This window comes from Myotis nattereri (assembly GCF_964212035.1).
Source record: "Myotis nattereri genome assembly, chromosome: 1".
Lineage (NCBI taxonomy): Eukaryota > Metazoa > Chordata > Mammalia > Chiroptera > Vespertilionidae > Myotis > Myotis nattereri.
In genome coordinates, this window is record NC_138075.1 from 215,878,705 (window position 1) to 215,893,021 (window position 14,317).

Genomic DNA, 14,317 nt, shown 5'->3' on the forward strand with positions numbered 1-14,317 from the left:
GCTGATTAGTCAGCCGGAGAGGAAAAGCCTTTTTTCCATTATAAGCGTGATCTAATGCTATAATCACCTACCCTGCTGCCGGTGGCCAAGTGCTTGTGGTCAGGGAGAGGCCCCGGGACAGGTGAACCCCGTTAAGAGGCATCCCGCTGCGTGGTTTCAGCTGTCCTGCAGCGCAGCTCAAGTCTCATCCCCTGAAGCACAGCAAGTACATTGAACTCGGAGCGTATTACAACCTTCCAGGGTCATCCTTGTTTAAAAATAAAATAACCCGCGCCTCCAACCCATGAGACTTAAGGAAACCCGGGCTCTTCCACGACTACAGACATAGTCTTGGTGGTCAGTTTTCATTGTCCATCTGGACAGTGACTCTGACCCCAAAAGGAACTCAGTGCCTTCCTTCATTCCCAAGGCAATGCTGACAGGAAGCATGCTGGCTTGACTGAAAAGGTGAGGGCGTTTCAGTGCACAGAAGGGAAATTTGAGCTTGGTGGTAGCCATGACCGCACCCAGGACCCTGCCCCATACTCCATCCCATCCAGTCCCTACTGGTCTTTCTTGACCTTCATGGCTCTGCTCCCTCCTCACCTGCACAGGGTTTTGCTGTGTCATTACTCCCCAATGCCAAGCCCCACAGCCGTCTCCCTCTCTGCCCCACCAGAGGAGGCCCCAAACCCATTCACATCAGAACAACGCCCCACCCTTTTACTTTGCTATCCACAGAACTTGAAGGCCTCCTGGTCTAGGCTTTGCTGCTCCAGAATGGAATTTCCTTTTGTACCAATGGAAGCCCAATTAAGTGCTTTTTCCCTACAAGAAAGCCTTGGCCCCCACAGACCAACTTGGATTTCCATTTTTAGCAGTACAAAGAATTGGCAGAAGCTTTGACATGACAATTCTTCCTTAAGGGCTCTGAAGAGCTTGGATCCAATTCGCAGGCAGGATCAAAGTCCACATACTGCATTTCCCTGCCTTTACCTCCATGCAAGTTCCCTCCGGCCCACAGGGAACATGGTCTTTTAAAGCAGAAGACACATTTCTTCCTCCATTTACCAGGCATTGCATGACCTTGGGCAAAAAGGTTAACATGTCTGAACCTCAGTCTCTCTATCTGTAAAACAGGGTTCATAATACCTTTTCTTTTTAAATCCTCATCTGAGGAGATGAGAGAGAGAGAGAGAGAGAGAGAGAGAGAGAGAGAGAGAGAGAGAGAGAGAGAAGACACATTGATTGGTTGCTGTCTATACATGCCCTAACTAGATATTGAACCTACAACCCAGGTATGTGCCCTGACTGGGAAACGAACTGGCAACCTTTTGGTGCCCAGGATGACACTCTACCAACTGAGCCACTCTGGCCAGGCCAGTTATTGTGAGAATATTTAAAGAAGGAACTTAAGAAAACTCTCTAGCATGGCATCTGGCATACAAAAAATATTTGAGAAATCCTCGGCTCTGCATCTTCTACTTGTTATATGGTTAAGCAATGTTGTTCTTTGTTGCCTTATACAAGCATTGTAATGTCGTTCAATGAAAGTTCACAAACTAGTTAACAAAGATACACTGAGCCCACAAAGAAGCTAAAATGCTCTGCTTTGCCCTAGCTGGTTTGGCTCAGGGGATAGAGCGTCAGCCTGCAGACTGAAAGGTCCCAGGTTCAGTTTCAGTCAAGGGCACACACCAGGTTGCAGGCCGGGGTTGCATGCAGGAGGCAGCAGGTCAATGATTCTCTCTCATCATTGATGTTTCTACCTCTCTCTCTCTCTCTCCCTCTCCCTTCCTCTCTGACATCAATAAAAAATATATTTTAAAACAAGAAAAACAAAGGTGTGCAAAAACAAACAACTCAAATTAAAACACACACACACAACAACAACAAAATGCTCTGCTTTGTGAACATCCTTTAGCTCTGTCTTTGCACATGTCTATACTTATTTAAGATTAATTCCCAGATGCGGAACTGGTGGTCAAAGGGTGTGTAAATTTTTGGACTTTTGCTACACCCTGCCAGAAATCCCTCCAGAGAATTTGTATCAGTTTACATTCCCCCACAGCACTGTGTCAAAATGCCTTTTTCATAAAATCTTGAGATTTTCTTAAGATTGATTAATTTGATGGGTGGAAAGCGCTGTATCATAGTGGTTGACAAATTGCTTTTCAGACGTAAAAAACAAGAGTTTAACAAAACCAACTCACATATTTTAAAGATGAAGATCCCAAAATTTAGAGAGATGAAGTGACTTGGCCAATTCATCTAATTAGTGAGACAGCTCAAATTCATATCCCAAGTATCCTAACTCTGGAATTCTTTCCATTCTACCTCTCTCTGGAGAGGGAGAGTTAGCCTGGAGGTGAAACCACTCAGGGTCTATTTAATAACCAGGCTCAATTAGGCCAGAGGCAATGTGTGGCTGAGGGAACAGTCAACGAAGAGAGCTTTAATTAGTATCTGGCTAAGTCATCATCAGATAATGAGTACCAACACTCTCCATGTTAGCACCACCTACTGGTGACAATTTAAACTTCCACAGGATATCTCTGACATTGAAGGTAGGATGGGGAAAACCACTAGGAGCTGACGGGTTAAATTGTCTTATTCTAGGAAGAAGGAAATAGAAAAAAATTCAGTATGGAGTCACTGGGTACTGAACCATTGGGACTCACACTGCTGCAGTCTCCTGAAGTGCTGAATGAAGTTCCAGTTTCCTGTAGTGGCAAAGTCAGTTTCCTGTTCTTTCCTATTGTTTACATAGAATATAACTTTTTTCATTTTTCAATAACCTACTTTCTAGTTTAAGCCCATATTCTGCTAGTGGCAGGAAACTTAATATATAGGGACTTCCAGAGAAAAATCATTCGCTTTGGTGTTTACTCAGTCATTTTGTGTTTTAGTCACTTAATTCAGCATGTCATTCCCTTGCCTTCTTCCTGGAGTTGCAGCTAAGATTCCTGGAAGCTTAGGATTGTTTAAATGTAGAAAATGGGGCTGCATGGGGGTGAGGAAGGGAGGTATGGTCTGGTCCACAGGCATCTTTAGTCTGATGCAGATCTAGTCTTGGCTGTTGGCATCTTTTCATCCTGGCACCCAATGGCTGTACTTGGTATTCTGCTCAGGTCTCAGTTGCTAGGGAGTCTTCCATCTCAAATGTATCCTCCTTGTCCCAACTTCAAGGCCTGCTCAGGTCCTCGGATCCTCCTTTAGTCATTGTGGGCCCATTTGGGGGAGGGTGGAGAGCAAGGGACATATTCAGGTGTTCTCATTCACATTTCTGGTTGTGGGAAAATCACAGGGCTTTCTCTGCCTGCCTCCTTTTCCCTGTCTTTCCCACTATTGCATAGCATAGAAAATAGGTGTTGGCAAACTATGCTCTGGTCAAGGCCAGACAGTAAATATTTTTGGCAATTCCTCCACTCTGCTATTGTAATACAAGAGCAGCCACAGACAATTTGTGAACCAGTGGGCATGGCTCTGTTCCAATAAGGTTTCATTTATAAAAATGGTAGCACTCTGAATTTGGCCCTGGGGCAGTAGCTTCTGACGGCTGATAATCCTCTGTGAGGACCCCCTAACTTCTGGAATCTCTCAGAGAACAAGGCACAAATTCTTTCAGGTCATGGTGCCCCTTAAATCTATCTTGGGAATTTATTACCCCCAACACCACCAAAGGTCACAAGTTGGGGAAAAAGGACCCCTCATGGATGTGTGACCTACCCCTGTTCTTTTAGCGCCTCTTTCGTTTCCCAGAGCAACCATCCTCTCCATTCTCTTGGGAGTTAGCCTTTAGATTGGATCACAACTAGCTCTTGCAAACCACCAACCTTCACTCTGGAGGCTCTAAACTCTGTAATAAGAGTCAAGAATCCTATCAGCTGAAGGTCAAGAACATGGTGTTTTGTTCTCCATTTTCTTTATAATCCTTTTCTTCTCTGTGAGCAGTCAGTGCTTCAAGTGACTGGGGATACTGGTAAATGACACCTCCTCAACTCTTTCTAAGTTCTGGGCCTTGAATAACATAAACTCATACTCAAAGGGCAGCCAAAAATAAATGTTTTGACTAGAGTCTGCTCATCTGGGTTTATCTTATGAGGAACTGAGAATAATGTTGACCTGAGATTCTTTAAAAAAAAAAAAAAAAAAAAAAAAAAAGCCCTCCTTACATGAATAGAAATAGGTGCTTTTAGGGCCAAACAATTTAGAGCAGAGTTTTTCAAATTGCAGGTTGCATCCCATTAGGATGGGTTGGCCAACTTTTTCAGTAAAGGGACAAATAGTAAGTATTTTATACTTTGTGGGTCATACTCCACATGCAACCCAATACTCCCAACTACTCAACTCTGCCATTATCGTGTGAAAGTGATCATAGGAAACGCATAAACAAATGAGCATATGGTTCCAATAAGAGTTTATTTATGGACACTGAAATTTTAATTTCATATAATTTTCACGTGTCATAAATACCATACTCCTTTGATTCCCCCCCCCCCCCCAACCATTTAGAAATGTGAAAACCATTCGTAACTCACACGCCATACAAAAACAGGTGGCTGGTTGTATTTGGCCCTTGGGCTGTAGTTTGCTGACCTTTGCATGAGGGGTCAGGAAATCAATTAAGTGAGGCTGAATCAGGAATTTAAAAAAAAAAATAGAATAAAGCAGAATGATTAAGATAGAAAGTGTTAGAGGGCATTGTACACAGAAAAGGTTTTGTGAAATATTTATTTCCATTAATTCATATATGTATGTGTGCATTGAATTGTCATGCAACATGTATTTCTTACTCTGGAATGTGTCTAAAAAAAAGTTTGAAAATCATCCATTTCTATAAATATTCCTTTCTGTTTGACATTTTTATCTCTGAAGAGTTATTCCTCTACTTATTCCACACATCTCAAGATTTGATGTTAGTATTAGCAGATAAAAATACAGGACAGCAAGTTAAAGTTAAATTTTAAATTAAAAAAAATAAGGTTTTAGTATACATATATCCCATGCGATATTTAAAATATATTTATACTGAAAATATTTTTTTTTAATCTGAAATTCAAATTTAACTGGGAATCCTGTATTTTTTTTTTTCTAAATCTGACAACCTTTTTTGGTATATTAGAAATTTTTTTCATTATTACTGTAATGATCTTAAACTTAAGAAAGGGCAATCCAGTTCAGTTGGTAACTTAAGGAAAACATTTTACATTTAAAAAATTCCTCTCGTCTGCCAGGCTCTGTGCATGAGTACTAACCCTCGGTTCAGTGCTCTAAGAAAGAGACAGCTTTGTTGTTTACATTCTATCAATGCGGAAACCGAAATGCAGTTAACGAAGGACAGAGCTTGGATAAAAGGATGGCTCTCCTGACTCCCATTCCTTGTTATCTCACCAGGTGGTTCTCAGAGGTGACCTGTAGGGAAACGTCCCCACAACTTCTTGTCTCAGTAGTGCCCTGAGGAAGGGGAACGAGGACAGTGCGAGGTCCAGCCAGGTACAGACAATGAGGGGTACCTTGTCTTCGGAGAACTTAAGTACCAGGTAAGGCAGATTAAAGTCTGTTTTTACTATTACAACACAATGCCAGTGATAAACTACCTGCCCTACTTCCCACCCTCCTCAATTTGCCGCTGCTGGAGACATGGTTGGTGCTTAGTAAATTTACTTTCCTCTTTCTTCCTTCTTTTCCCTTTCCTTCTCTCTACTCTGGGGCTGGCAAATTAGTTTCAAACCACTTGCCAACTCTGATTGGTGAAGGAAGCCTGGACTGTTGGGCTGAGAAGGATTCTGAAGCGGAGACTTTGCTCAGAGCAAGAGTGCTCGGCTGGATCAGTGATGTCTGCCTTGGGAAGGGGAGTGAGGAGGGGCAGCACTGATCCCATGTGTTTGCCATTCTAGAGGTAAACTCGGCAATCTCCAGGCAGCAAAGGACCACGCTGAGCAGCTGCTAACTGTGAATCCAAAGCTTCCCACCACTTACGATGAGGGAAGAAGGAGAAAATGTCTGCCCATGGTATCACCTCCCCACCCCCACCAAACATACAGCTCCTGAGTAACCTGGAGCTGCATGCTGCATGTACAGTGGAGGCATAAGCAGGGAAGTAGGGAAGGCACATGTTTGTTTGGGGCCGACAGCCATTAATGTCTCCCTTCCCACATCCTCTCACCACCTTACGCTTTTGCATGTGCCTCGTGCATAGTGTGTCCAGAGGCCTCTGCTCACACATGCCTTAGTGACATCAAGAAATGCCTTTTATCAATTCAGATGTGTCTATGGCTGAACACAGGGCTCAAAAGTAGGCTGAAGGCAAGACTTTCCATTCCTCTGTGTCCCCAAAGCCATTTCCTCTTGGACACAGCCTCCATCTTCCTTAAGTTCCCAAACTGAGTAACTACTTGGAAGGCTTTCATGGGTTTTTCATGTTAAAATGACTTTTCCAGCTGTAATTTTTCTTCAATCTGGAATTTTGCTCTTTCTGCTTCAACTCATTGTAAATCCAAGTGTAAAATCAGACATTATAAATAGCATTTGTGTACAGCAGGCGTTTGGGTGTGCCATGCTTTAACTTTGAAATAGTCTCTCATTTAGATGGCTCCATAATTTCTCTGTACCTCAGTTTACCTCTCTGCCCCAGAAATTAAAGGGAATAAGAGGAAGGCCATGGGCAGGTTTTCAGATGGAAGGAGTTGGTAAGTTTCAGAAAGCCTTCAAGGTCAAAGAGAAGGAAGGTTCAAAGGCACATAAAGGCATTTGGATATTTAAGAGTGTTGGCAATACCTTCTTGGATATTTAATACTGTTGGCAGTGCCTCCGTGGATATTTAATAGCATTGGCAACACTTTATTTTGTTGAGTCAGTACCTTGTGGGTCTAGAAATGGCTTCTAAAATTATCTGGTCACTTTCCTCTTGGGGAGTGGTGATCTGAAGGGGCAATCATTTCTCATAGGGCTTAGACCAATTTTGTATTTTGTACAGAGGTCAAGATATTAGTCACGATATAAAGAATATAATCGTTTTTATGATTTTGGCATATGTACATCTAAAAATTCATTTTGATTTTTCTTCACATAGCAGTGAGACAAAGAACTCCAAAGAAATAGGTCTACACTGGTGCTTTGCTTTGTATTATTTCAGCCAAATGATTTAGTGAGCCATTCATTGTGCTTTTCTCTATAGATTCGGTGTTTCCCATTGTGTCCTTAAACTCAAGTTCTGGGCCACTTAGTTGGGTCTCTTTACCAGACTCTCTACAGCCACATTAATGCCTCCCTTGGAAACTTAGTTCCAAATTAGACCCTCCCCCGAAGCTTGTCTCTTCTCCTACACCTATCCCCCCACCCAACTCAGCCTTCCACATACCATGCAGAGCAGGTCCATCAAGCCAACCTTGATTATTTACCCAATAGTCTGTGATTTCTCTGAACTCCTGTTGGAATGATTGTCAATACTCACACTTGATCTCTGATGACCTCTTACAGTTGTTCAAATTTTTCTTGAGGAAAAAGAACATATCTTATGCTTTTTCTTTATTTTCTAGAGTGCCTAGCCCCTGTTTGGCATACCTCAAGCAACACTGGAGCGATAACTGGTTGAGAAGTCTTAACTGGGCCTACAGTTGACACATCTAAGAACAGGGAGCTTCTCTTCATCTTTGTGCTGTTTGACCACAGTTGGCCCCTAGTTTTACCCAATTACAGGAAAAATAGTGTTTGAACTAGGAAGCTAGTTCTGTGAATCCACATTTCCTTTGTTGGGCAATGATCTAGCTGCATGTGGCATGACTTTTGCTGACACATAGCGTACTCACTCTTTTCTTTTTTTTCTTTTCCCCAAAGTCAGAAAGAGACTATTTCCATTCAAGTCACAAGTCATGAAGAGTGGCAGTAGTTTCTCTGTGACCCAGCGAGTCATTTCACCACCTTCAACTGCAGTTTTCCCTTCTACAACTTTCCAGCTCCAACGTTCAGCGAGTCTGTGGTTTTGTGGCTGCTCAACTCTTCTCACATCTCACTGGACAGATTTGTTTATATGACATAGAGAAGGACTCCATAGGTTCCCTCTTCATTCTCTGCTCTTGATCTGCTATTGATGGATGGAGCTAGTAATGTTAATAGTCAGAGGCCTGGCTGGGCCTTTTTCCTACAGAGACTGTAGCTCCTTATATCTCACTAGTTAGACCAGACCCAGGCCCACCTTAGGGATGGTAGCTTTAACTTGTCCACCCGGGGACATCTAGACATTCTGGTTTGGGGAAAATTGTTCTGCTACTCTTTCTCCCTACCACTGTGTGTATATCCTCGGTAGCACAAACTCTTCTGCCTGTGATTTTGCAACATGGGCCAAGTCAATTATTCTGTTAGAGTCTTTGGAAAATTCAAGACATGTGCTAGAGACGAATAAAGTGACACTAAAGGCTTTATTAGATGCCTTTCTCTTTCTTTTATGTGGCTGATGGTAAAAACAAGATCGTGTACCATTGTTGGCTGTAATGTTATGAGTTGTTGCCCTTTGGTGAGTTATGCTTCTGCCGTATCATTTTAGGTGTCACATCTTGAGGACAGATGTCCTGAGTGAGACATGAGTCGATTTTCATTCATCAAAAGTTGGCCCTCATACTAGAGGAGAGGTAGAGGAAACTTTTCTGTTATTAGACTTTTAAATGAATGTTTATATCTGTATAAAGCAGTCTGCTTTTTTGTCAAAATTGAGGAGAAATCTAAAGTTAGCTCTAAGAAATATCTATTATCCAATCTCAGCTATGTTTAATAAGCTATTTAAGACAGAGACATAAGTTTGTGGAATTTTTAAAAGTCATTTGATGGGATGCACTTTGCTCTTCTCAGGGATTTGTGGCATTTTCCCTAAGAAGGCCTTGTTCCATGAGACGTGACAGTGGGATTATTCCTCTGTGCTAAGTAAAATTGGCGTGTGATTTATGTGCTTATATTTCCATCCACACTCAAGGAAGCAAGTCTCCTTTGAAACTTAACAACATGATGATGCCAAAAAATCAGACTTTCAGAAGAAAGTAACTTGTTTGGATTAGAGCTGAAACCATGTGGGGCCCAGCAAATCTTATAATATTCTCCCCATTAAAAGTTCTTCTCCAAATAAATGTGCACATACAGAACAGAGAGAAAAAAAAGTCATCCATTTGGATTCAGCAGCATGTCAGCCTAATTATATTAGACAATGGTGAGCTCAATAATTCCACTTTTGATCCCTTGCTGTGTGAAGTTCATTATTATCTGTTTCGAATTATTGTTCATTTCAAGAGCCCTACAATGAAAAGGCATGTAAAGACTTTGAAAGAACACTTGGTGCCTTCCCCGAAAGCTTTGTGAAGCATTTCTTTGGAAACATTTCTGCTGAGGCTGTGCATTGGTTGTGAGTGGGCGAGGGGATGGGTGTCTGTGCTTCCCCTTTTCAAAGTTGTTTACCTTAAACACATCTCCATGGAAACAAGGCCTGCTTCTAAGCTGACTTTAGGGATGTCCAGAAGAGGAATGAAAAGAAAAATAGAGATAGCTAAGTTTTTTGTATAATCCAAAAAGGGTCAGGCAAGGCAAGGAAAACGAAGGTTCATCGAGCCCCTGTTCAGGACAGGTGATTTTAAACAAATTTCCTCATTTAACCCTGAGAGCTAAACGGTTTTACAGGTGAGGGCTTGAACTTCTGAACAGTTACTCAAATTGTGAGTAACAGACCCAGATTTGAACCCAAGCCTGTCTGATTCTGGTGCCCACGCTCTTTCTGTAAAACCACACTGCCAGCAGTCGCAACTTTTCCTCCCGCCTCCCTCAGCATTTTCTGGAACTACATAAAAATGGGCCACCCTTGATGTTACCTTCTCTTGGGTAAATAAAGTGCTTGTGAGGAAAGAGATAGTAGGAAGAAATAAAAATAAATGGCTTGGATAATCCAAGTATGAAAACAGTAACAACAGCATCATCATGGATAGTTGCCCAAAATACTTCCAGGACCCTAGGCTGGTCCAGAAAAGCCTCATTTAGCTAACAATTCCTCAAGTGGAAAAGCCTCCACTTACCATGTTGTTGGCAAAAATCCACTTTGAAGAGCAGATAAGGCAATGGACTGGGAAGAATGTAGCAGGTCTGGGTTTGAGTCTTGACCCCTGCCTGTGGGACTCTGGGCAAGACCCTGAGTAACTTCCCTGAGCCTCAGATGTAAACATGGTATCTTAATGGGCCAAGATCTGGGCCCCACGTGTTTCAGCCAGTGGCAGTAGGCAACACCCTTCACATTTCCACTTATACCTGTGATATCTATCTCAATACATACGAAATTCAGTTTGTCAGGAGGGTCAACAAGGGCTAGGAAAGAACTCACACGAAGGGAAATTGTCTTGTGTGAAGAGATGGGCTCAGCAACCAGACCTGAGTTTTGGAGAAGAGGTGTGGCCCCAGTACTGTGTTGTGGCTAATATTAGAATTCAGTTTCACCCAGCAATTTAAAATATTTGACATATACTGTAGCACCAGAGCGTAAGTGGCTGATGGTGGGACCCTCTGAATCTCACTGAACGTAACATAAAAAAGCATTCTTCTGTCTACTTCAGGGGTGACAAACTTTCTGGCATTGGGGTACCAGTGTTTTCAGCTCTAATGGTTCCCAAGCAGTGGAGACAGAAATGGGGCCACCTGCTTAGAGTGAGGACCTGAAGCCATAAATCCTAGCTCTGTGGGCTGTACAGGTAAGTAGACAACTCGGTGGGATCCATGGGCACATCTAAGCAGCCCTGAGTTTCCCCAGGAATATATGGGGAGGACAACCCATGAAATATTGCACTTCCTATGGTCACAAGAAGTAGGACTTTGGAGCCATTGAAATTTAAGTGGAGAGGATGGTGATACTGGACTACACTCACTGGAGAAGTTACCTTTTCAGGATTTGGGATGATAAAGTGCAGTGCCTGTCACATAGTAGGTTGTCAATAAATGTTAATTATCTTGATCTGTCCAGACCATAGGCAGGAATTGGCCAAGTTGGCAAGGCCAGGACACTGGGCAGATTCCTGCAATGCTCCCCCAGATCTCAAAGGGCAATAAGATGAAGAGATCAGCTATCACAGGGTACAGTCTGAGAGAAACATTAGACACAGGGAGAGGAGAGAAGGTGTAAATCCATAAATTAGCTGGTAGGATTTGGAATGAGAGAGGCTAAGCCATGCACCTCCAACTCAAGAACTGGAAGACACGAAAAGGTCCAGAAGGGTGGGGAGACTTAACTGAAGTTCCTGGCTCAGTCAGAGCCAGGTGGGGACTGGAGCCTAATGGCTCTCTTCTTTTAACTCTTAAATTCTGATATAATTTTGTACTCAGAGAAAAGTTAGAGAAGTACTACAAAGAATCTCCATATACCTTTCACTCAGATTTCCCAAATTTTACCACTTTGTTTAACCCTCTATCTCTATTTCTGTCTCTGTCTCCATTTCTATCTCTGTCCCCATCTATGCCTATATCTATATCCTCATCCATAGTGTATTTTTTTCTGAACTGTTTACCACACCATGCCCTTTTACATAGTTTAGTGTGTATTTCCTAAAAATAACATTCATTAACCATAGTATGATGATCAAATTCAGGAATTTAACATTCATACAATAATATTATCTTATGGACAGACCTTATCCAGATTTCACTGATTGTCTGAATAATCGTCTTTAAAGAAAAAGAAAAATCCCAGAGCCTACATCGTACTCAGTTGTCACATCTCTTCGGTCTCCTTGAATCTGCAACAGTTCCTTGGTCTTCGCCTTTTGTGATATTGACATTTTTTAAAAATACAGGTCAGCTGTTTTATAGACTATTTTTCAAGTGGGGTTTGCCTGATGTTTCCTCATATTTCTGGCAGGAATAACACAGATGTGGTGTTGTGTTCTTCAGGGCATCATACCAGGAGGCACGAGGTCAATTTTTCTCATGACTCGGAAGGTTCACTTTGATCACGTAGTTGAGGGGGTGCCTGCTAGGTTTCTCCACTGTCGGGTTACTATGTTTGCTTTGTCATTAATAAGATTGTAATACTTTGAGACTATATAGCTATTCTGTTATTTCTCAAACTTGCCCACTCCTCTTACCACCCAGGGATGTTTCACCCAAATCAATTATCATTATGAGGATTTGCCAAATGGTAGAACCCAGCCTCTTGACTTCTATGTCGGTTCAATGACCCATGAATGTGCATGCCCTTCACATATCCTACATACCCCCGCCCCCCCCATGCCTTAGCTTAGGTGCTTTCTCTATCCTGAAATGCCCTCCTATCCCTCGTCCCTCAATATTTGCCAACAATTTCTTTGAAGAGCCAACTCAAGATTCATCTCCATGGACTTTGCCCATAAGTCACTGCCACCTTCAGTGATCATTCTATTGCTTTCCTCTGCACCCCCTCCTGCCTTTCCAGCAGTTCTCAACCTTCCTAATGCCGTGACCCTTTAATACAGTTCCTCATGTTGTGGTGACCCCCAATTTCATTGTTACAAATTGAACATAATTAAAGCATAGTGATTAATCACAAAAACAATATGTAATTATATATGTGTTTTCCGGTGGTCTTAGGCGACCCCTGTGAAAGGGTCTTTCGACCCCCAAAGGGGTCGAGACCCACAGGTTGAGAACCGCTGCTTTAGACATTCCTTAGTTTCTAGGTATTGCTCAAAGTCTTGGCTTTTCCTTACAACATGACTAGGGCAACATCACCTTTTACAACATGTTTTTCAAATGATCTGTGGTAAAGGGCCAGTTTTTGAAAATTTCCAAAATATTGAGGAAGAATTTGTGGTCCAATTGTATGTGACTGATCACCCAAGTGCAATAGCATCCAGACTGGTCCTTACTGCCCAGTTCAGAGAGATAGGCCCATTGACCACACGCTTGGATGTCGTGGCACCATCAGATTGCCTTAAAAGTTTCTAGACTTAAAGTAGCCAGTAACATTTTCTACTTAACACAGGCCAGTAATATTTTGAATAGCATGTTTTAGGATATCCCTTCCCCTCCCTACACCCACCTCCACTCCCAGGCCTAAGAGAGGAGAGTTGTGCAATGGTGATGAGGAGAGAAATAAAACCCTTTCCCCCGGATTGCTGAGAAGGTCAGTGATGTCTTCCTGGCACATGGTAGATGGACTGCCAGGATCAACAAACTTCAAAGTGGTTGGAGTCATTTGGGGAAAAGGGGGTCAGTAAGAGCATGGCTTAGTCATAGCGCCTGGTCCATGCTGAGTTTAAAACCAAAGAAACTTATGTTTTTTTATTTAGTTGTGAATCTTTCAGTTGCAAGTGGCCAGTACTCAACTAGTTACAACATGACAATAGCAATGTGGTGGTCAACAGTGTCATGCCTTCTGGGAACATGGCAGGATTGCCCCTCCCTCCCTTTGAAGCTAGGTGTGGCCATGTGACTTAGTTTAGCCAATGAAATACGAGCTGCTCTGTGAGCTCAGATCCCTGAAGAATTGGGATAGTCATAGTGCTTGCTGATCCACAGTTGTTTTAAGCCCTTGAGACTTTGGGGCAGTTTGTTACTTCAGCATACTAACTGTTATAATTAATTTTTAAAGATAGCAACTAATATGCTAACTATATGCCTAGAATTTTTCTAAATACTTCTCATATGTCAACTTGTTTAATCTTCATATCAACCCTATAAGATAAATACTATTATTATCCCATTTTATAGATGAGAATATTGAGGCCTAGAGAGGTTATGTGTCTTGCCACTTAGTAAGTGGCAGATCCCAGATTCAAACCCAAGCAGCCTGGTTCTTAATCACTAACTGTATCTCACTCACACACAAAAAGATAATTTGATGCCTCCTATCATGTTAAAGTCCAGGTGTAACTTGCTGTAGGACCAGCTGCCTCCAGGTGCTCAAAAGGCCAACGGGAATCACTCTCTGTCTTCCAACTTCATCCTTAGATGATCCTCCAATGAAGAGACGTCCTCACTTCCAGGCTGACAGTCTAGCACTAAGCAACTACAGAGGAAAGAAATTTTCCTCCCCCAAAGTTCTAGCAACAGGTTTTTAGGGAACCTTTCTCTTTCCACGTTCAGTCCACACTGTTTAGTGTGACTGCACCTGAGAAGGGGCAGATGGGTGCTGGACAGGCAGTGGCAACATGTCCCTGCATGTGTGGAATGAGTGAGGCTTGAAGCATGGGGAACTTCTGTGAAGCTGCCCAAGTGCCAAGAACTCTAGAGTCTGCATTTGCTGGAGTTGTAAAAATAAACAACCCCCGAGATGAATACCAGATATACTGTCAGACACTGCCAGGGAATTAAAAGTGGCAAAATTCCAGATTGGAAATCC